Source organism: Schistocerca piceifrons, chromosome 4 (genome assembly GCF_021461385.2).
Source record: "Schistocerca piceifrons isolate TAMUIC-IGC-003096 chromosome 4, iqSchPice1.1, whole genome shotgun sequence".
In the NCBI taxonomy this organism is placed as follows: domain Eukaryota; kingdom Metazoa; phylum Arthropoda; class Insecta; order Orthoptera; family Acrididae; genus Schistocerca; species Schistocerca piceifrons.
Genome location: NC_060141.1, coordinates 231671587 through 231696039, shown reverse-complemented (window position 1 = coordinate 231696039; position 24453 = coordinate 231671587).

Sequence of the window (24453 nt, the reverse complement as noted above, 5' to 3'; positions counted from 1 at the left end):
TTTATCTTAAGAACTTGGTTCTTGTAGCGAGTATAAATGGCAAGGACTCTGTCGCTGTTCTACGTAAAGGATAGTTACCCATTTTTACTATCATTCTGTAGACAAAATTCTGTAGCGGTAGTTTGTGAACTGCAGCGAAATTTTAAGTGCATGTGAAATAGTGATTCAAATGGTTCAAATGGCTCTGAGCACTATGTGACACCGAGCGAGGTGGCGCAGTGGTTAGCACACTGGACTCGCATTCGGGAGGACGACGGTTCAATCCCGTCTCCGGCCATCCTGATTTAGGTTTTCCGTGATTTCCCTAAAATCGCTTCAGGTAAATACCGGGATGGTTCCTTGGAAAGGGCACGGCCGATTTCCTTCCCCATCCTTCCCTCACCCTAGCTTGCGCTCTGTCTCTAATGACCTCGTTGTCGACGGAACGTTAAACACTAATATCCTCCTCCTCCTCCACTATGTGACTTAACATCTGAGGTCATCAGTCGCCTAGAACTTAGAACTAATTAAACCTAACTAACCTAAGGACATCACACACATCTATGCCCGAGGCAGGATTCGAACCTGCGACCGTAGCAGTCAACGCGGTTCCAGACTGAAGCGCCTTGAACCGCACGGCCACAAAGGCCGGCAATAGTGATTCAATTTATTGCGTGTATTCATAAGAAAAGTAGAGTTTACGAAACTGTTGGCAATGTTTCATGGTTTTACTCACGCGTAGTTTAAAATACAAGCGAACAACATAGAGTAATGCAGTCAGCTAACGTAACGGACGCTATAGACGACCCCACAGCTACGGCGCAGGATCTACACTACGTGACCAAAAGTATCCAGACACCTGGCTGAAAATGACTTGCAAGTTCGTGACGCTCTGCATCAGTAATGCTGGAATTCAATATGGTGTTGGCCTACCTCTAGCCTTGATGACATCTTCCACTCTCGCAGGCACACGTTCAATCAGGTGCTGGAAGGTTTCTTGGACGGCCAATTAATCACGGGCTGCTGCACTGAGGGGAGGTATCGATGTCAGTCGGTGGGGCCTGGCAAGAAATCGGCGTTCCGAAAGATCCCAAAGGTGTTCTGTAGGATTCAGGTCAGGACTCTGTTCAGGCCAGTCCATTAAAGAGATGTTATTGTCGGGTAACCTCTCCGCCATAGGCCTTGCATTATGAATAGGTGCTCGATCGTGTTGAAAGATGCAGTTGCCATTCCAGAACTGCTTTTCAACAGTGAGGAACACGAAGGTCTTTAAAACATCAGTGTAGGCCTGTGCTGTAATAGCACCACGCAAAACAACAAGGGGTGCAAGCCCCCTCCACCACAACACCAACACCTCCGAATTTTGCTGTTGGCACTACAGATGCTAGCAGATGACGTTCATCGGGCACTCGCCATACCCACACCCTGCCATCGGATCGCCACATTGTGTACCGTGGTGCGTCACTCCACACAACGTTTTTCCACCGTTCAGTCGCCTGATGTTTACGCTCCTTACTTCAAGCTAGGCGTTGTTTAGCATTTACCAGCGTTATGTGTGGCTTATGAGCATCTGCTGGACCATGATATCCAAGTTTTCTCACCTCCCACCTAACTGTTATAGTTTTTGCAGTGCATATTGATGCAGTTGGAATTCCTGTGTGATGGTCTGAATCGATGTCTGCTTATTACACAATACGAACGTCTTAAACTACTGACGGTCTCCATCAGTCATCTGACGAGGACGGCCTGTACGCCTTTGTGCTGTACGTGTCCCTTCACGTTCCCACTTCACTATCACGACGGAAACAGTGGATTTAGGGATGTTTAGGAGTGTGGAAATCGCGCATACGGACCTATGACATAAGTGATACCCAATCACCTACCCTCGTACGAAGTCCGTGAGTTCCGCGGAGCGCCCCATTCTGCTCTCTCACGATATATAATGACTACTGAGGTCACTGATATGGAGTACCTGGCAGTAGGTGGTAGCAAAATGCACCTAACATGAAAAACATATGTTTTTGCGGGTGTCTGGATACTTTTGATCACATAGTGTAGCTAGATCCTCAGCATCCGCGGTGGATTCCTTCACCGTAAATACGCAAAAGCTTCATTTGCTGTCTGATAGTATGGCACGAGCGCAAAAAGATAAAAAAATTGAAGTCGATCAGATGGCACAATCTCAGTAAGTCATGGGACAAGTGCAGTCTGAAATCCAACCACAGGCTGACTTAATTCCACTGATCGTGTTAAATGAAAACGAAAGGCAAGAGACGATAGCTGATCTTATCAGAAAGCACGAGGCCTTGTCGAATGAGTTACAAGAATAGCGATAGGCTCAAGACCAATTTCCAATAGAGATAAAAAAATAGGTACACCGTCAATGAAATTATGAATCGACAGAAGTAGGTTAAAGAAACGGTTGCCAGCCTGAGCAAAACATAGCAAGACATTTCTTCAGAACAGGAAGATAAAATCAAATAAAATTTTGACGTACTTAAGCGTTGCCTTTTGGAGGAGATCGATAACTAGGCAAAGGCGAAGTCACAGCAGATGAATCAGGCTGTAATAGATGGTGTAAAATCTGCTGTCTTAACCATTATCCCATGATGAACTGCCAGAAGAGAATTTCTTTAAGAAAGGATTCGAAGAGGTTAAGACTTATCTAGTGTCCGATGTCGTGTAACGGAAGGAGCAAGTCAAGGAATCTAATGAGATGCCCAAAGGAAAGCTAGAAGAGTCTCTAGCATCGGTGAACTGTGATAGCAAGGTATTTTAATCTCCACGTGAAGAAACTTCGGGCGACACATCTAGTTACGGAAATCCTGACGTGTATTCACGGTACCATAGTCCCCCATATAGTCCACAAAAAGCAGCTACGGGCCAGTACATGTAATCTACACCTAATGTCGAAGAGAAATCGACAAGTGTCGTCAGTTTCAGACATTTAATCCAGATAAGCGGAAGGTAAATGCCGCAGCGTTCGTGGTAAGCTTCAGGGAGCTTTAGCAAAGAACTGGACTGATGCACAGAAGGTAAGTTATGTATAAGATTATATTCAACTGAGGCATGGGAATCGTGTCGGACTTACGACGAATTTTAACAGGCTCAAATGGCTCTGAGCAGTATGGGACTTAACATCTGAGGTCGTCTGTCCCCCAGAACTTAGAACTACTTAAGCCTAACCAACCTAAGAGAACCTCTATCCTAAGAAACCACCCAGTGCACGCCACACAGCCCCTACTACCCATGTAGCCGTCTCCTGCATATAGTGGACACCTCACCTATTCAGCGGAACCCGAAACCCAACCACCCTCTGGCGCAAGTCGATGAGTCTACAGCCTACACGGTCGCAGAACCGTCTGAGACTCTGATTCAGACCCTCCACTGGTCCCTGTACCAGATGTCCGCAATCGGTCCTGTCAACTATGCCGCAAATGGTCAGCTCCGCTTTCATCTTGCAAGCAAGACTGGCAGCTTATACCACTTTCTGTTAACCACTTGAAACCAGAGAGAATCTCTTCTCATCCAAAGTGACACACATCATTGGTACCGACTTGAGCAACCACATACAGTTGGCTGCACCCTGTATTCTTCATGGCATCCGGGAGGACCCTTTCCACATCTGGAATGACTTCAACCTGTATGCACCCCATAGCGTGCCTAACGTTGGAGTTCCCAACTACCAGTAATCCCACTCTCAGTGATTGCCCGGATCTTGCAGGATGAGTGGTTTCCTCTAGAACAGTAAATGCGACAGCACCTGGCTCGGCGGCAGTGTCAGCTGCAGACAACACCTGGAACCTGTTCGTCAGGATAACCAGGGAGGCCTTACGTGCGGCCGTTTGGGAAATGTTTCGTCGCCTGCGTGGCCCCAGGGCGACCTCCCACTCGACCATAGCTGAGGGGTCAGCCTCAGTGCGAGCAGTAACTGTGTTGGCCACCGGCGAGGACCGATCGGAGGACTCTGGCGTGCTGCACGTCCGTTGGATCCCCACAGTCGGCCCACAACAGTGGTGCCCATCCACTGCAGTCTCAAGCTGTGTAACCGAAGCCATCACAGCCTCAAGCTGAGAGCTAAGTGTTACCATCTCGGCTCGCATCCGCACACAACAATCACAGTCCCTGCCCATACTAAAGACCATGGAAAGAACACAATGCACATAAACGGACTATCGGCACATGCTGCGCAACTCTACTGTAGACCCTGACGAAATGCACGAACTGTGTCTTAGTAATACTCAGATATTCAAAAACCTAACTACCGAAGCACTCAGGTGAAACTAAATAATTTGCCCCTGACTAGGAACTTGTAATATGTCACAAAATCGGTTTACTTTTTGAACCAAGCGAAAACGAGAGAACTGTGGCTATTAGATATTAAATTTACATGCAGAAACTCTAGAAACTAAACTATGAAAGCACACAGATGATGTAATAAAATTCGCTCCTGGTTAGGAACTCATAAATGTCACAAAAGCGGTTGCTTTCCTTTTGCTGCGTCTGTTTCGGTCGGCTACTACTGCCTGACTTCATATAGTCCAAGAACACCCAATGTAATGAAAAGATCATAAGCAGTGATTTACTTTGGAAGGGCTTATGTTAAGATAGATAAAATCGTTTGTTATGCAGAGGATCGTACATTTTCCGAATCTACTGAATGAACTAGAGATCCTATCGAGAAATGTGCTACTAACCCGTTCTTTTGGAGTGTTTGAGGTAAAGGTCTACGATTGATCCAGTGTTTGGAATATTGTTTCATGTCGTATTGGTCCTGTCTGGCGCCGTCAGATTTGAAATCATCCCACATTCCTACGACCTGGTTCCCGCAAGGTTCTTCCTACATCAACTCCAAGAGTTCCACTTAACTTCTAGCATCCAGCCATTTAGCCAGTCAGCCATCCATTCCTTCCATCTCTACCTAACTTCGTCGCATCCATCTATTCAAGCCAACAGGTTACCATTTTGTAATTGTTCACCGAACTGTTTTAAGCATACAAATTGTAGTTTACACCCTATTTGATATCTGCTGTCTATCTTATCCACATATCGCTAACAGCTAAAGGTCGATCCGGTGTTTTGAATGGTTTTCCTCTGGAATACAGCTCCTTAAAGGGTACACCTGAGTTTCCTGTGATCTTCCATGGTTGTGTGGTAGAATGAGATATACGCTTTCCCACGCTTGACAGTCAGCAACCTTAGGTAGCTTTGTGACAATGCTGGTAAGCTAAAGCGAATGTATAGAAATTTTGTAAGAAATGGTTAAGACACAAAATTTTGGACTGTTTTCAAATGGAAAAAACTAATTGTTATTCTGTATCAGTACATTAATAATATTTGACGGTCACTTTTTAATTGGTAGCACCAAATTTAATTGAAATTCAAAATCTCTTGCTCCCACGAGGCGCATTTGTAGTATCACACTTTTTCTATTTTTTTCTTCTGGCGCAAATGTTTATGCACATCTGCACAAGTTATCTATAAGGATCAAGGACTCATTACGACTACGATAGAGAAAAAGGTCATCACTGACTCGTGGTAGAAAAATTCTGCCAATAGATTGTGAAACATCACTTATACTATAGACTAACTTACTTCTGATTTAGCAATTGCGGAGAGTATGATCAGAGCTCAACTGTAATTAGCAGCATTTTTGTAAGCTGCCATTTTGAATATGGAATGTAATTTAGTTGATAATGGTAGCATTTCATCTCATACTAGGGGATGATGTTTCCTGAAATGGAGCTAAGAAGATAATTTATGGAAAAATATAATTTCATGAATGGAAAAGGTAGGTTTAACTCTTGGTTGTTTTAAATTGCCCCTTGTCGGTGGCTGGGAACATTATTTGGTATGTCATAAATCGTAGGAAACTTTATATCCTGGGGAATCAGAAAAGCTTGCACCACGGTCATTTACGCTCTATTTTGAGAGATTAATTTCTGGACTTTCATCGAAATTGATACACAACCTGGACGCTGATTCACATGTCGCAGAGTGAGTACGTCATAGTACCCTAGACGGCTTCCCCACGGCGTACGATTGTGCCTCTGACTATTTTAATAATTTTCAGACTTGACGAGAGCCGGAATTCTGCAGAGCCACAGAAATTTTATTCAATGTTCTGACTTCGACATCGAGATCCAGACAGAGTATCATTATGAACTGTAACTGCCTATTCGCTTTGTTTTAAGTACTTGAAAACTGAAACAGGAATCAAATTTATATGTGGAAGTGTGGGGGATATTTGTGTTAAAATATTGCGAAGCGACATCTCTCGCCCCTCGCCCAAAAGTTTCCATTCAATTAAGTAGGCATTATTCAGTCTTAATAATTTAACTTCAGTTTAATGGGGAGAGAATGAAACAACCACTCGCTAAAGAGTGGTGCTGGCAACGCCTCTATGAAAACGCAAATTACGTTTGCTTAAAATACGAGTTTTAACGGCCGTGAGCCTTGGGTACCTTTGATATTGCAGTTGGTGAGTTTATGTCAGTCAAGAGTGCCTTTAATGCGACGAAGACGCCTGTATCACCGCCTCGCTGAGTTTGAAGGAGGTCGTGTAATAGCGATACGAGAAGCTTATAAAATGACTTTCTTCTATAATAATATGAATATTTAGATATGTTTTTGGAGAGAGAGAGAGAGAGAGAGAGAGAGAGAGAGAGAGAGAGATTGATTTTTGATTGAGATTTTTACTTTAAGTCATAACAGGTACCTGAATTTTGGTTGCTGCCTCCTTGAATGATCAGCTCCTGCAACAGTTGGTGACGTAGTACAATTTGGAGGATGTTATTGATCTTTAAGTTTTAAAAGACGACTCTGTTAGTTACTTGACCGGATTGTGGATAGCTTTGAGCCCAAGTTTTCGTAGCTTTTCATACCTAAGGGAGCACTGTTGTAAGTAAATAAGACCAAATAGCAATCTGCTTTTCGTGAGAAAAGGAGATTGATTAGGACACAAACTTCCTTCAAACTACACGTCCTGCTACATCAAAATTGGTCAGTGGAGTTCAGCACCATACTATTACACAAGAACATAATCCAATTACTGTAATTTAGAAATTATGTATATTTGTTACATATTGAATGACAACTATAGAGAATGCATTTCTTCTCCTGTATTTTACTTAACTTTGTACACTTACAATTCTGTCGACTGATAGACGGCAACAACAACGAAATTTACTCCTTTTCGAAAAACAAAATATTTCTATTCTTAACTTCCAGAAAATTTGTGTACATAAGTGTCTTGTATACATAAATGTTTATCACTAAAATATCAATTTTCATTAAATGTAACAATACGTTCTGAGCGACGACAAAGCAACACACCCTCTTTCCACAAAATACAGTTTAACAGTCCTCTTTTTTTTAATAAATCGTCTTCTTTTTAGAGTCCATACTCAAAGATTCTCTAGTACTATCGTTGCGGGGATTGAGCGCTCAAGAGTTTCTTGCTGTCCAGCTCCGCTTCACTTCACTTCAAGTACTTTTTTAACCACAATTAGATTTACGGTATTTACATACATTACTGAGCTTCTCAGTATAAAATCAGGCACAAATTAGTTTTTAAAAAAAGGGGCAGTGGGGCTCACATAACATTACAAGCTGGATGTTCCTTCTGCTGTAAGGCAAAAAGAACAGGAATGCAGCCACAGTACATGACTGCTGGCAGCGGTGGTCACGTGCATATGCAGTTGCAGGAAGACGGGGCTCCGGAAAGCTACGAGGCACTACCGAGAGCCAGGACCATCGTATTCGGCATTTGGTTCCTGCGCGTAGTATTGCAGCAGCAGTCTCAGCAGGAGTTCACACCAAAGTGACATAACGAACTGCTAAAAATTGGCTAAGTGAAAGACAGCTCCAAACCAGAGGACCTGTAGCGTTCCTTTCACTGTCTCCAAACCACCGCTATCAGTGATAAGAGTGATGCTAGACGTCGCATGAAAGACGTGATGAGCTGTATTTGTTCCGGCTGACACCAGCTACACACTGTAAAAACGAAGTTGCAAATATCTACCGAAGCACCAGAGAAAATGTGCCTGACGCCTCTTAGGAGGAAGACCCTGTGTGTGTGTATCTGTGTGTTTGTGTGTGTGTGTGTGTGTGTGTGTGTGTGTGTGTGTTTGTATTTGTGTGGTATGTATGCGTGTGTGTGGAACGGTAGAGAAGCAGCTTAAAGATTGTTCGATGAACCCTCGGACAGGTACTTAATTGTGAATTGCAGAGTAATCCTGTAGATATAGATGTGAATATAAATGTGCTCATATAAAATTAACCTCTGTAGATAGGTTCTGATGGTGGACTATTACATGAGCTTGTTCCGTCTTAGAACAGTATCTATCTATATGTGCAAAATCTCTATAACTAACACAAAATATCACTTCTAACCAGTTATCGAAACACAAGGAATGAATCACTCTACCTACCGAAGGTAGATGTGCGTTGACAATTCCCATGTCGGCAGATGTTTAAACCACAACAGAGATGTCAAAACATAAGGTGTTACTGAAATAAAGAATGTTCATAACTCTAGCATATGCAAACAGAAATAAAATAATAATTAAATCTGCCATTTAAGAATGAAATCTTTGTGGTAAACAACACAGTCAAATATTTAAACTTTTCGATTTGAGTAACAATAATGTCTTGTCTGGTCAATGTTCTATTCTATAAATAAGGGTGCTCCATAAATTTTTTAACGTTGCACTTAACAAGAACCACTTCATTGTTACAGATTTTGACGGCACGTGTTGGATAGGCTCACACAATTATTATCACCTGACCAGAACAAATATTACGTACCACTGTGCTATGGCCAACGCTTGTGACACACTGCTGTACTCTGCAATTTTGCGTCAACTGTCTTGTGAGCGAAATCCATGAATTCCCTATAACTAAAGTACATTAAGATCAAAAATTAAAATCCATATTCTTAATCTTCTGATGACCAATAGTTAGAGTGTTGCTATCATCCCTGGCTCACCAATTTAGTCAAAACCCGGTCTACAGAATTCTAAAAAAAGTAGGGTACCAATCTTTCAGTCAATATATAGTTCCAGGAATTGTTCTTTTATATCGAAGTATTTGTAGATCTGTATCATTAAGTCCATTGCATTGTGTAATCGTATAGGAACTGTTACGCTGCTGTATGAATGTAGCTTCTCAAAACAGTTCCTAACTAAAAATAAATAAAAGAAAGATTTCTCACACGGTGTCATGTACATCACTCGTAAAGAACAGCTCCCTCTTAATTTATTTACTATTTTTTTAAATTCTTGGTTATCACCTGAAATGAGTTTCCAATACTTTCATCTTATTAATACGTTTCTAATCAATTGTTCAGGTCTGTGCTTCAGACAAGGATACTCTCGACTTGGTAATTATTCTTTTAATTCTGTTCACCAAATTCCTGCTTCATAGATTTGAGCTGACAACGTCAGTGATCTTTTTTTTTCAATTTATAAATCCAATTTTCCCTCTTCGTAATCCATGTAACAAAAGTTATTACTATTTCGGATTTCGTTCACATTGGTGCTCATTTCATACATACCAATGCTAAGATACCGTGCTTTTATCGTTAATGTTCAGATTACAAATTTTTATTCCACTGCCGACTGATTTCATATTTATTTCTCATCCTCCCCGTCTCTTGGTCTGACAACTTGGTCATCGGAAAAGTTAGTTAGTTCGGTACCTCTTCTGTGTATTACATCCACTATAAGTGTTGCAATCAATGTGCCAACAAAATAAATGTAGAACCCAAACACACGCATATATACCACACAAACCCACCCACCCACCCACACATACACACACACACACACACACACACACACACACACACACACACACACACACACACAAACAAAGACACGGATATTCACACACAGGGTCTCTTCCTCCTAAGAGGCGAAAGGCACAATTGCTCTGGTGCTTCGGTAGATATTTGCAAATTCGTTTTTACAGTGTATAGCTTGAGCCAGCCTGAACAAATACTGCTCATCACGTCTATCGTGCGACGCCCAGCATCGACGGAAAGTTTCGGTATTTTTCCCCATTAATAACAAAATGCTTTTTAAAGTGTAGTTTTATGTGCCCACAATTTTTGGTTTAAAGACTTGTACTAACAGGGACATTAAAACACGAACGCCGGTCTCTCTGGCCGAGAGGTTCTAGGAGCTTCAGTCAGGAACCGCGCTGCGACTACGGTCACAGGTTCGAATCCTGCCTCGGGCATTGATGCGTGTGATGTCCTTAGGTTAGTTAGGTTCAAGTAGTTCTATGTCTAGGGGACTGATGACCTCAGATGTTCAGTCCCATACTGCTTAGAGCCATTTGAATTTTGAAAAAACGAACAATAGTCAGTATTCCAGCAGTGAATGAGCAGCGCTCTTGCATAGTGGCGGCAGTCTGTCTCGGTAATGGCGGTGCTGTTGAATAGCTTTGGAAATCATGTTCTTTAAAACGCGAAACAGGCCATAGCTTTTCGTATACACTGAGAATCACATGAAAGACATGACGAACAGTATTTGTTTCGGCCGACTCTAGCTACCCACTATAAAAACTAAACAGCAAGCATCTGCCGAAATTACCAGAGAAATGTACCTGACGACTCTCAGGGCGGACTGTACAGCCACATTAATGTCACCACCTGTCGGAAGTCTGAATAACCATATTTAGCAGCACGTACCGAGACGTGCAGAAAGTAAGTCAGTGATGTTCTGGAAGCTACCAACATGGATGCGAAGCTATGCTGGTTCCAGTACCGTGGCCAGCTGTGCTAGGTTTCTTGGATGCGGATCCAGGGTGCGAACTACCCGATTAAGGTAGTCTCACGGATTCTCGATTAGATTCTGGAAAGTTTTGTGGCCTGGTGAGTACGGTAAACTCTTTCTGGTGCTCTTCGAAACACGCGTGTACTTTGCGAGCTCTGTGACACGATACTTTTTGTGCTGGAAGGTGGCATCCTGCCCAAGAAAAACGAGCTGCATACAGTCTTACACGTGGTCCTCAAGGATAGATGCATTTTAGTAGAGAGTTTTGTGGGCGCACGACAGCAAGGTCTTCAGCGCCCACTCAGTAACAGACTGAGACGGGTGTCAAGAAAATACTCAGAACAGTAAGATAAAACAGAACGTAAAACACAAGTAACAATGTTTAAAAAATATGTGCCTACCCACACCGCAGTGTGGGACGAAGCATGTCGTCAGCAGTAAAACATGGACAGCACAGGAAGAAAGAGGTTGAGGGGGCTAAAACAATATAGCAGATGGAAGTGGCTGGCTGACCGCAAGGAAAAAAGGGAGGAGCTAGCCACTCTGCAATACACTAAAACCTCCAGCCTAAAAGTTTAGGCCAAAGTCCTGACACATCACAAAACTTTAAAACCCTAGACACACACGTCTCATCGTTAGCTGAAACATAAGGCAGATCCCCATCAACTTGTGCTTCTGCCCTTGCACCACGGTATAAAATGCAGTCTGTTAAAATGTGCCGGACAGAGACGTGCACACCACAAGCGTCACGAAACGGGGGATACTCTCGCCGTAATAGAAAGTTGTGTGTGAGAGGACAGTGCCCGATTGCCCGATCCGAAGACGTTTGAGGGTCATTACTTCCCGCCTGAGCAACCGGCAGGAGGAACGCCACGACCGAGTTGTTGACTTCACCAGTCGCAGTTTATTGGCCATCACAGCCAGCCATTCTTTTTCCCACAACTCCATGCACTTCTTGTGGAGTGCAGAAAAGACAGACTGCAAGGGAAGAGGATGCCGGACCACATCATGCTCTCTGCAGGCCTCCTTGGCAGCCCGATCGGCCTGTTCATTGCCCCATATTCCTACATCACTAGGCACCCAGCAGAACGACACCTCCTTTCCCCGCCGTTGGAGCAGGTAGAGTTGGTCATATATCAGCTGTACCATCGCCTCAGTTGGGTGCAGATTCTTCAGTGATTGTAAGGCACTAAGAGAATCGGAGCAGAGGAAAAATAGATTGCCCCGAATACGATTTATCAGCTCCAGTGCCTTCAGGATCACGTGGATTTTTCCGATGACTGTCGCTGGCTGTTTACCTTTAAGCGATTCATTCCGTAATTATTCTTTTAATTCTGTTCACCAAATTCCTGCTTCATAGATCTGAGCTGACAACATCAGTGATCTTTTTTTTAAATTTATAAATTAAATTTTCCCTCTTCGTAATCCATGTAACAAAAGTTATTACTATTTCGGGCTTCGTTCACATTGGTGCTCATTTCATACATACCAATGGTAAGATACTGTGCTTTTATCGTTAATGTTCAGATTACAAATTTTTATTCCACTGCCGACTGATTTCATATTTATTTCTCATCCTCCCCGTCTCTTGGTCTGACAACTTGGTCATCGGAAAAGTTATTTAGTTAGGTACCTCTTCTGTGTATTACATCCACTATAAGTGTTGCAATCAGTGTGCCAACAAAATAAATGTAGAACCCAAACACACGCATATATACCACACAAACCCACCCACCCACCCACACATACACACACATACACACACACACACACACACACACACACACACACACACACATACACAAACAAAGACACGGATATTCACACACAGGGTCTCTTCCTCCTAAGAGGCGAAAGGCACAATTGCTCTGGTGCTTCGGTAGATATTTGCAAATTCGTTTTTACAGTGTATAGCTTGAGCCAGCCTGAACAAATACTGCTCATCACGTCTTTCGTGCGACGCCCAGCATCGACGGAAAGTTTCGGTATTTTTCCCCATTAATAACAAAATGCTTTTTAAAGTGTAGTTTTATGTGCCCACAATTTTTGGTTTAAAGACTTGTATTAACAGGGACATTAAAACACAAACGCTGGTCGCTCTGTCCGATGGAGCTTGAAACGCGATTCATCTGAAATGGCTACCACAGTGTGGACATCCAGTTGTGGTACTCGAATTCCAGTTCCAGCCTCCGTCGGCAATGAACAGCAGTCAGCATGGGCTCACGAACAAGGTGCCTGCTGCAAAGGCCCATTTGCAGTAGCGTACGCTGAATGGTTGTCGAGGAGACGCTACTGGTAGCTCGTTGGTTCGTCTGGGCGGTCGTTGGTCGAAAGCTGCACGTCTATTCTCTTATACACTTCTCTACAGGCATCGCTCATCCCTGTCATCTATGGTGGGTGGTGCACCACAGTTGCCTCACTGATGGTTTTGGACAGCGAAATTTTGCCACATGCAGTACACTTGAACCATGGCAGCATGATAACAGCTAACCAACTTAGAAGTTACCGAAATGCTTCCACCCCCGGCCCTGAAGCCAATAATCATGCCCTTTTGGACGTCAGATTAATCGCTCCGTTTACGCATAATGCCAACGACTGCACTGTTTCCGCGTTCCCCCGACATGCTTCATATACCCTCCACTGTTACTGCTTTCACGTGCCGTCTGGCTATTCCACGTTGACGTGGAATATAGGCACTGGTCAAATTACATTTGTCATGTTACATCATGTGTTGCTAAAGAGAAATACATTTAATCTACATTTGATAGAATTGCTGACATCTGTCAGCCACATCACTTCAACGCGGAGATTGTTAAAGAATTTAATTTCACTCCGTTCTTGCCAATGCTAGGTTTATTAAAGGGTTCAAAAATGGTTCAAATGGCTCTGAGCACTATGGGACTTAACATCTGAGGTCATCAGTCCGCTAGAACTTAGAACTACTTAAACCTAACTATCCTAAGGACATCACATACATCCATGCCAGAGGCAGGATTCGAACCTGCGACCTTATCAGTCGCGCGGTTCTGGACTGAAGTGCCTAGAACCGCTAGGACACCGCTGCCGGCCATTAAAGGGTAATGCAGATCATGTCTCCTAGTACTGTACTTACGAATATCTTTGTTACTTTTGAATCTCAGATTGGTTTTTATAACAGGTTTTATAAGTGAATAGATGTTCTCTGTGGCTGTGGATAATATTCTCAGCCGCTTAAATAGATATCAGCAAGAAGTAAGACTGTGTCTGAACCCCACTCATAATTGTAATTACTAACTTTAGTTCACAAAACCCATTGAATGTATGTATGGAAAATATGCTAACTTGTCGAGTTCTGTACCGTCGAAGACGGCCAAACCTAACAGTTTTATTTGGTGTACTGTGTGGCTTTCCTCTTTTATGTTTTCATCAGTTTACACTGCTAAGAACTAAGAAGATTCTACTATGTATATTACTTCTTGCTGATATAGTTAGTTCAGAAGAGATGGAATGATTTTTTTTGGTGCAAATCTGAATAAACTGTTTTTCCACTTTCGGAGTTAAAAGCTAGTTCATGTGTGCAAAACCACTTAGTACCTCCCACAAAAACACCGTTAATTATTTTCTCTGCTGGTGGTCATTTGCTCGGCTCCCCACCAATGTTTGTATCATCTGCAAAAGGAATTATATCTGCCTCTTGATTCAAGAAAAATGGCCAATTATTAATATAAAACAAGGATAATAATTGGCCAAAGATCGAGCCCTGTTGACTTCAATGGAAAATTTTGACGATTCAGACGACGTGGCGTCCCACTCGAACAGCGTGGAGTAACGTCCTTCATTGTATTTCATTATTAAAAATAAAATCAGGTGGTTGGTGAGCTATCTATTCCATAAAAGCTTAATTTCTGTAATAAAATATTATGACTAACATAATCAAATACCTACGACATGTTACAGAAGAAGCAAGATGGTTGTTCTTTACCATAAAGATTTCATTATGTTCTCTGTAACTGCATAAATAGCTGACTCAGGTGAGTGACTCTTTTTCGAAACCTAACGATGTTATGCGAGGTATCCCATTAATATACAGGCCAAAAAAAAATTCTGAAAATTATTTAAGGTGTTGTCGATTAACATCTGGCGTACGGCTTTCTTACAGAGTAATTGATGTACTTACGTTTAAAATGAAACAAAGTGTGTTGGAGTTACAAATGGAGAGATTTCCACGGCGTGGTGGCAAGGGTCTACGCAATTTTCAGCGAAGAATTCGCACTGTGCTTTTATCATATTCTTTTTTTAAGGAAATAAGAGTATCTTGAGAGGCCGGTGAGAAAAGCGAGTGACGTTCAGGAAGTGAGTGTGTTGTAGCACCTGACAATTTTATCATTCACGCAGCGGTGGCAAGCGAGGGCCATAGGATGTAGGGAGAGGGTTTAGGCGCTCCTGAAAGGCTAAGAACGTGTCCGAGACGTGGTGAATAGCTGTGCCGGCTATCTATACAGCGGCGGTTGCTCCGTGAGGTGCGTGGCGGGGCTAGCCGTGTGCGCCGCACCACAATAGCTGCTGTGGCCATTGTCCGCACCGGAGCTGACCTCCCCTGCCGATCGAGATACAGGCCACAGCAGCGGAGAAAGCTGCACTAGATATTCCCTCCCGCTCGCCTGCGTCATTCCACACAAGGCCTCCCTCCGATAACAGCTTTGATACGTGACAATAGTAAATGTCACCCGTGTCACCCAATGTCCTACGTTAGGTCTTCATTCTTGCAGCCTGTAAGAATACAGGATCTGTGTGTCAGCTTTACGACATAAAAGAATTCTTTCGACTTTATTTCCTGTAAGATTACATTATCATTAGATGACGCAAGAGGTCTTTATTGATTCTTTTTGTCGTCAAATTAGTGCTATGTTGATGCTGCCTTTCACCATTTTCTACCATTGCCAGTGTTTTTATTTCGGAGCAGAAGTTACACAAATCGTCCTCAGTTATTCTTATATAGTCTTCAGTCCTATAATTTTTGCACTCTGCGGCACCCTTTAATACAATGGAAGATATTTCCTAATATCATAATACATGACCGATCATTTTCCCCTTCCTCTAAATAGTGTTTTCCACATACTCATTTTCTTCTCGATTATCGTGTTGGGTCGGAACAAACTATTCAACATACTAATGGTACCAAAATTTCTAGTTGTGAATGATGGCGTAAGAGTTAGGTCAGCACAAGTTGCGGTGATTCGCCCTGTAATTATTTCGTGGCTTCTGGAATGACTGGTCTTCAGGAACTACTTTGTGCATTGAAATGGAGTTGAATGGGTAGTGGGAACCTTGGAGGGTGGGAAACAGAGCTAGGAAAGGAATGTCATCGACGAAATGGAGGAGATGGATGGGAGGAGTGCAGTTTAGGTACATCAACAGTACAGAGGAAACGCAGGAGTGGAGAAACGGAACAGACAACGGATAAACCTGCATTGTGGTGGAAGATGGGATAATTGGTGCTGTTTATGGTTGCATATGAAGAATGGCTGGAAATATAACGTGACGTACACAATTTATCGGAATCGCGTAGGTTTTGAGATTGAAGTGATCCATAGAGACTCTCTTCGATGAAGAATGCAAAGTGGTGATTACTTCGAACAACACGAAAATTCTTAAACTGTAGGCTTCCTCGAGCGAGTTTATGGTCAATCAGTAGAAAAAGTCGTACACATTCAAGGGACAAAATTTGCCTGGATAAGAATTTCTACTGCGCAGTTGTACATAATATCTACACACATTGACCAAAGTCTATATATACATCTATATGAAAAGGAAGCATCCACAAAAAACAGTACATGGCATTGCGAAGGTCATTAATATTATCAGCTTCATCATTTCATTAGCTTATTGAGCGAATGGATAATAACTGTATATACACCTTCTTGGGTGACCTAAAATCTTTTACGTTTTTCTCAGTATCAGTATGTTGAATATACGTTGGTGGAAATATGAAGGTCGCACAGTCATCCATGGCGTAATTAATGCAAAATCCTGCAGGGATTTCGCATGGATTGAAGGATACTGTAGTACTTTGTTCTTCTAGTAGTGTATAGATGAATATTCTTTTGGTTTTTAAGTGTGTTCGACTCATGACAATAAATTTAATAAAGTAGTCACTGTACTGTGAGGCTGTTGTCAGTAAAGCCGACTGTTTAAAGAGCCATCTACGAGAGTGTGTAGGGTCGACACCACATACGGCCCCCATCATACCTTTCTGAGAAAGCAAGACATTTCGGATCAATTAAGAATTCAATTATGAACTTCCGAAAACACTACTCTTTAAGGCATTACTCACTAGGAAAAAAAACGTAAGTCAGTCCTCTGTCATTTCCATCGGAAAAGTCTGCTATTAGCACAATGCAAATGTATGAAAGTAGAGACCTATAAGAAATTTATGACGTGTTTTCATCGATATGAACCCCCAGGAATTTAGAAAATTCTGTTTCAGTTCTTGTTTTTCCGTCGAGCATTATTTCTAGCGGCGTAATTCGTTCCAATGCTGTACAGGACCGCATCGCTTCCCAACGAAATTCATTGATTGCTCACTCGCAATAATACGTTAATAATAATCGAGAAAGTTTTATTTTCTTCTTCAATTGTTGATGTTTGTACAATATACTTGATTATAGTACTAGTATTCTGAGCAAATAGAACTGTTACATGTATTTCGACATACGATTCCCCAGTACATATAATAAAGAAGAACAAGAGTGGACCTAATATCACCCTGTGGTGCACTTGTGGCGTTCATCCCCCATTCTGGAGAATCTGTTACGTTATAAACACTTGCTTGGATCCGTGACGTCACATATGGCATTCTTCTAGGGAGACAATCCCTGTCTAGGCCTATTGCAAAGAAACAAAAGAATAAACGATTTGCACAGTGGTGAGCCACGGCCCCAGTGAGATTTGCGTCCCGCGCGTGCCCGGACATCAGAGTGAAGTTAGGGCCTCCCCACGGTTTGCTGGGGAGATTTGTGGTTCTGACGCTGCAGCTGGCAGCGGCTCCCAGTGGAAATGAAAGAGAGAGCCAAACGTCGGGCGCAGGGCTGCTAGGAAACTACACTCGATTCACCAGACCACGCAGACCGCGCGTCCCAAGTGGACGCTGGATGTCCGAACCGCAGGCCCGCCTCGTAATGTAACCTAGCCCCTGGACGTGAGCGCCTGGCAGGTAGGCCGACTGGGGTTACAGCGTGTAAAGCTGTAGCACCGCACTAAAATGTGGGTCACTGCGTAAGGCTCGTCATCAGCAAATGGTCGCTCTGAACTGCAATCATCACAATCATAACAGTTTACACCTACGTGACTGCCACTGACAAGTAAGTGACTTCAGGTGATGAAAGACACCATTTTCTAACAAAAGGGTGTTTCAAAAAGATTCATCTAATTTGGGATGTGTTTTACGTTACTCATGGAATTGCATTGTTTCTTATTTTCGAAAGATCTATCCAGATTTACATCGGCATGTCTTCTACATCAATGCATCTCAATGCGTTAGCATCAATGCGTATCTTCTATACAAATGTAGACAGAAACGTAGGGTAATTTTTTTACGTATATGTAGCATTAGAATAGTTTGGTATTTCCAAAAGAACGATTGTGTGGTGACTGGAGTTTTGGTGTTTTTTTATTAACTTTCACAATTCTTTATTGCTAGAGTACCTCCATTTCAATTGCACACTGCCTGACAGATTACAACACTATAATCTAGCTAATGGCCTTTAGCTAGTCCAGTGGTAACTTTGGAATCAAGCAAAAACAAAAACAAACTAAATGCTCTATCATCTGGTTGTTAGTAGGACTTACAACCTACAAAAGAAATAAGCAAGCATTGCTGATATTCATGTCTGCATTGGAGTACCAACTAGTCTTCTTCTTCTTCTCCTTATGCTGCCTAGGGTTTGCCTGTAGGACGGCCTCATTCCTAGAATGTACTGCTCTAGCTTTTTGCCCATCTCTAGTGTGCTATACAGGGCAGCCGTTTTCCTTGTGGTCGTCCTTGTTTCTAAGTTTTAATCGGTGTGGTCCACCCTTTCCGTTTGACCCTTCCTGTTTGTTACTCTTGTCTTATTGACTTATTTGTTTCTTGTATTACACACTGATCGCTTATCAATACAGTTATTCCCTTGTTATGAAGTTTCCTCATGGGATCCGTCTTAGTACCACGTCCACTGCTGTAAACTTTTGATGTGTCTTTTTCTTTTCGGCTCTAGTTTCTGCTGCATATCTCACAACAGGACGCATCATTGTTTCATATATTTTTATTTTATACTCAGTTGTCATAAATTTATTTATCCATTCAGTATTCTCTATGTATCCATCTACCCTTACTATATTTGTCACTTGGCTTTTTTATTTTTCTTGTAACTGGTGATAAAAGCGTGATCATTGAAGCTCATCACTAGTTCAGTTGACAAACGTGCTCTTATAATTTACAACTTACAAGTGTTTTTGAAATTACCATATTCATATACATCTAAGTCTACATCTCTACGCTTATTCTGTAATCTACATTTAAGTGTAATTCACATTTAAGTGCTTGGAAGACGGTTCATCGAGATCCCTCGGTGCTATTTTTATTCTGGTCCACTTTTGAACAGCGCACGGGAGAACCGAACACTTAAATTTTCCCTTGACGATTCCGATTTCTCTTATTACTCTGAGGACAAAGTTTGTGACTGAAATTTGATGATTTGATTCTACTGTAGTGAAAATCGCCTTTCTTTTAATGAGCCCCACCTCAACTCTCGTATCATGTCCGTGGCACTCTCTCCCCTATTCAGAGAGATGTCTCTCTTTGACCTTTTTCGATGTACTCCTTCAATCCTATCTGATGCGGATCCCACACTGCACAGCAGTACTCCTAAAGATGGTGGACAAAGTGTCTTAACAGACTGTCTTAGCATATTCTTTGATTTTTAGATGAGGTTCTCAGGTTATACTGCCCAGCTGGTTTAATGAATTGCTGAAGTAACGTTTTATAAATTACCTCATTATTTCCTAAGTACCGAATCATCAGCAAAACGTATTACATTTACCATCTTATTTCCCTTTTCATGTTCTGGTTTCTTTCTAACAGTCTTAACGATATGGTCCGTTATTAACGTGAATATCAGTGTGCTTCATGAGTCCTTTGCATCATTCTGAATACTATCTCTAATTACTGAACCTAACAGTTTTAAAGTGGGATCAAGTAGATTATTTCTCAGCAATTTTCTAAGTAATGTTTATCTCTTTTTTCACACTGGAACTGCATTAGTTTCTTTCCATTCTCTTAGTATGTTACATTCCTTCATAATATTGTAGAATAAAGTACTAAAGTGGAGATATAATTCTTACCCTAATATTTTATTAATTAATTATATATGCAATCTGCCCGTGGATATTTTCTGTTCTCAATTTTATTTATTACTGTGCATATATCCTCCAGTGTGAAGTCTATTTGGATGACACTTCCTTTGCTCTGTTGTATAGTTCCCATTGCACTATTTGTTACGTTCTCATACTATAATTTAAAATAAAATTTCCACTGACTTTTACTTACACTCTGTCTGAATGTGTTCATTAATATCTTTCTTTTTTTATGAGTAACCTCTACACTTTCTACTGTGTTCCATAAAGTCACACTCAACACATTTTGTGTATATCTCCCAACAACCCGGTTTTAATCTTTGAATATCTGAGTTTGCACTGCTATGAATGACCTAAAACTATACATCCTGACTTTGCCGGCTTTGTGTTTTACGAATGCTTCCTTCCCCTGACTACTCCCACATCTGCCGCCGTTCGATAAGCAGCTGCCAGCAGAAAGTCGTATACTCCTAGCTCACTCATTCGTTACATAGTTTAATTCTTAATTTCTTGGCGTGTTTTTGGTACTTGGATTGTTTAATTCATAAATTTCGGGCGTATTATAGTATTTGAGAGTTGTAGCATCGCGTTTTGGTACCTAAATAGTGTAAATTCGCGTAGTCGTCTGTCTTCTGTTTTTTTTTTTTTGAACGGCCAGTGTCAGTTGGTCACAGCCAGTGTGTTCCCTGCCGCCGTTGGATAAGCAGCTGCCAGCAGAAAGTCGTATACTCCTAGCTCACTCATTTGTTACGTAGTTTAATTCTTAATTTCTTTGCATGTTTTTGGTACTTGGATTGTTTAATTCATAAATTTCGCGCGTATTATAGTATTTGAGAGTTGTAGCATCGCGTTGTAGTACCTGAATAGTGTAAAATCGCGTAGTCTCCTTCCACCGCTAAGCAGTGTGTCAGCAGTGCGCAAGTAGCAACATTTCTGCATTTACTAGGCAATTTTGTATTTTAATAACCGTTTAAAGTTTGTGTCGATTTGTTTGTGCTCTCTGTAGATTAATTCAGACGTTCTTTGCACAACAGTTTTTACCATGGATAGGGACTGCAACTGCTGTATTCGGATGCAGGCTGAGTCGGCATACCTTCGCTCCCAGCTCAGGCAGTGTTGGCTTCGGTCACACAGCTTGAGGCTGTTGCCAATGGGCATCACTGTGGGGGTCCGGATGGGGGTTTGTAGGGGACGGCCAGATCGTCCCACGCATCTCCCGATCGGACTAAGACTGTAGCTGCCCGGGATACTGCCCACACTGAGGCTGATCCCTCACCTGTGGTAGAGTGGGAGGTCGTCTCGAGGTGTGGCTGAGGGCGGAAGACATTCCGGAGGGCTGAACGGATGGCCTCTCCAGTTTGTCTGAAGAACCGGTTTCAGGCTCTATCTCCGGCTGATAGTGATGTTCGGCCGGAGATGGCTGCTTGTCCGTTCCAGAGGTTGCCCCTAAGTCTGCAAGATCCGGGCAGTCGCAGAGGGTGGGCCTACTGGTAGTTGGGAGCTATATCGTCAGGCGCGTAATGGGGCCCCTTAGGTATATGGCAGCAAGAGAGGGGAAGAAAACCAATGTGCACTCCGTGTGCATACCGGGGGGAGTCATTCCTGATGTGGAAAGGGTCCTTACGGATGCCATGAAGGGTACAGGGTGCACCCATCTCCAGGTGGTCGCTCATGTCGGCACCAATGATGTGTGTCGCTATGGATCGGAGGAAATCTTCTCTGGCTTCCGGCGGCTATCTGATTTGGTGAAGACTGCCAGTCTCGCTAGCGCGATGAAAGCAGAGCTCACCATCTGCAGCAGCGTCGACAGGACTGACTGCGGACCTTTGGTACAGACCCGAGTGGAGGGTCTGAATCAGAGGAGACGGTTCTGCGACCGTGTGGGCTGCAGATTCCTCGACTTGCGCCATAGGGTGGTGGGGTTTCGGGTTCCGCTTGATAGGTCATGAGTCCACTACACGCAGCAAGCGGCTACACGGGTAGCAGGGGTTGTGTGGCGTGGACTGGGCGGTTTTTTAGGTTAGATGGCCTCGGGCAAGTACAGAAAGGGCAACAGCCTCAAAGGGTGCGGGCCCAAGTCAGGACAATCAGGGACCAAGCAGCAATCGGTATTGTAATTGTAAACTGTCGAAGCTGCATTGGTAAAGTACCGAAACTTCAAGCGCTGATAGAAAAAACCGAAGCTGAAATTGTTATAGGTACAAAAAGCTGGCTGAAGCCAGAGATAAATTTAGCCGAATTTTTTACAAAGGCACAGACGGTGTTTAGAAAGGATAGATTGCATGCAACCGGTGGTGGCGTGTTTGTCGCTGTTAGTGGTAGTTTATCCTGTAGTGAAGTAGAAATGGATAGTTCCTGTGAAATATTATGGGTGAAGGTTACACTCAACAACCGAGCTAGGTTAATAATTGGCTCCTTTTACCGACCTCCCGACTCAGCAGCAATAGTGGCAGAACAACTGAGAAAAAATTTGGAATACATTTCTCATAGATTTTCTCAGCATGTTATAGTCTTAGGTGGAGATTTCAATTTGCCAGATATAGACTGGGACACTCAGATGTTTAGGACAGGTAGTAGGGACAGAGCATCGAGTGGCATTGTACTGAGTGCACTATCCGAAAATTACCTCGAGCAAGTAAACAGAGAACCGACTCGTGGAGATAACATCTTGGACCTACTGATAACAAACAGACCCGAACTTTTCGACTCTGTAAGAGCAGAACAGGGAATCAGTGATCATAAGGCCGTTACAGCATCACTGAATATGGAAGTTAATAGGAATATAAAAAAAGGGAGGAAGGTTTATCTGTTTAGCAAGAGTAATAGAAGGCAGATTTCAGACTACCTAACAGACCAAAACGAAAATTTCTGTTCCGACACTATGTTGAGTGTTTATAGAAGAGTTTAAGGCAATTGTAAAATGCGTTTTAGACAGGTACGTGCCGAGTAAAACTGTGAGGGGCGGGAAAAACCCACCGTGGTTCAACAACAAAGTTAGGAAACTACTGCGAAAACAAAGAGAGCTTCACTCCAAGTTTAAACGCAGCCAAAACCTCTCAGACAAACAGAAGCTAAACGATGTCAAAGTTAGCGTAAGGAGGGCTATGCGTGAAGCGTTCAGTGAATTCGAAAGTAAAATTCTATGTACCGACTTGACAGAAAATCCTAGGAAGTTATGGTCTTACGTTAAATCAGTAAGTGGCTCGAAATAGCAGATCCAAACACTCCGGGATGATGATGGCATTGAAACAGAGGATGACTCGCGTAAAGCTGAAATACTAAAAACCTTTTTTCAAAGCAGTTTCACAGACGAAGACCGCACTGCAGTTCCTTCTCTAAATCCTCGCACAAACGAAAAAATGGCTGACATCGAAATAAGTGTCCAAGGAATAGAAAAGCAACTGGAATCACTCAACAGAGGAAAGTCCACTGGACCTGACGGGATACCAGTTCGATTCTACACAGAGTACGCGAAAGAACTTGCCCCCCTTCTAACAGCCGTGTACCGCAAATCTCTAGAGGAACGGAAGGTTCCAAATGATTGGAAAAGAGCACAGGTAGTCCCAGTCTTCAAGAATGGTCGTCGAGCAGATGCGCAAAACTATAGACCTATATCTCTGACGTCGATCTGTTGTAGAATTTTAGAACATGTTTTTTGCTCGAGTGCCACAGGGGAGTGTTATGGGACCATTGCTTTACACAATATATATAAATGACCTAGTAGATAGTGTCGGAATTTCCATGCGACTTTTCGCGGATGATGCTGTAATATACAGAGAAAATTGTAGCGAAATGCAGGAAGATCTGCAGCGGATAGGCTCTTGGTGCAGGGAGTGGCAACTGACCCTTAACATAGACAAATGTAATGTATTGCGAATACATAGAAAGAAGGATCCTTTATTGTATGATTTTATGATAGCGGAACAAACACTGGTAGCAGTTACTTCTGTAAAATATCTGGGAGTATGCGTGCGGAATCATTTGAAGTGGAATGATCATATAAAATTGTTGGTAAGGCGGGTACCAGGTTGTGATTCATTGGGAGAGTCCTTCGAAAATGTAGTCCATCAACAAAGGAGGTGGCTTACAAAACTCTCGTTCGACCTATACTTGAGTATTGCTCATCAGTGTGGGATCCGTACCAGATCGGGTTGACGGAGGAGATAGTGAAGATCCAAAGAAGAGCGGCGCGTTTCGTCAGAGGGTCATTTGGTAACCGTGATAGCGTTACGGAGATGTTTAGCAAACTCAAGTGGCAGACTCTGCAAGAGAGGCGCTCTGCATCGCGGTGTAGCTTGCTGTCCAGGTTTCGAGAGGGTGC